Here is an 833-nt window from a genome sequence, read left to right as displayed (position 1 = left end):
TGACCATGCTGCTCTTAAATACTTACTCACAAAGCAGGATTCAAAACCCAGACTCATAAGATGGGTGTTGCTTCTGCAATAGTTTGATATAGAAATAAGAGACAGAAAAAGGACAGAAAACCAAGTAGCTGATCATCTGTCCCGAATAGAACCAGTAGATGGGGCGTCCCTCCCTTCTACTGAGATCTCTGAGACTTTCCCAGATGAGCAACTCTTTGCCATTCAGGAAACTCCATGGTTTGCAGATATTGCAAATTATAAAGCTGTGAGGTTCATACCCAGGAGTACAGTAGGGTGCAAAGAAAGAAATTAATTTCAGATGCCAAGTACTACCTATGGGATGAGCCATATCTCTTTAAGAGATGTGTAGATGGAATGATCCGTAGATGTGTACCCAGAGAGGAAGCACAAAGGATCCTATGGCACTGCCATGGATCACAGTATGGGGGACATTTCGGAAGTGAGCGAACAGCCACTAAGGTCCTCCAATGTGGCTTCTATTGGCCTACTCTCTATAGAGAAGCCCGAGAGTTTGTGCGTAACTGTGACAGTTGCCAAAGAGCTGGTAACTTGCCTCATGGATACGCCATGCCTCAACAAGGGATCTTAGAGATTGAATTGTTTGATGTATAGGGTATTGACTTCATGGGTCCGTTCCCACCATCATACTCAAACACTTACATTCTGGTGGCAGTGGACTATGTATCTAAATGGGTAGAAGCAATTGCTACACCCACTAATGATACCAAGACCGTGCTGAAATTCCTCCAGAAACACATCTTCAGCAAGTTTGGTGTTCCCAGAGTACTAATCAGTGATGGGGGCACTCATTT

The sequence above is a fragment of the Arachis duranensis genome, chromosome 4 (assembly GCF_000817695.3).
Source record: "Arachis duranensis cultivar V14167 chromosome 4, aradu.V14167.gnm2.J7QH, whole genome shotgun sequence".
In the NCBI taxonomy this organism is placed as follows: Eukaryota; Viridiplantae; Streptophyta; class Magnoliopsida; order Fabales; family Fabaceae; genus Arachis; species Arachis duranensis.
This window is presented reverse-complemented; position numbering follows the sequence as displayed.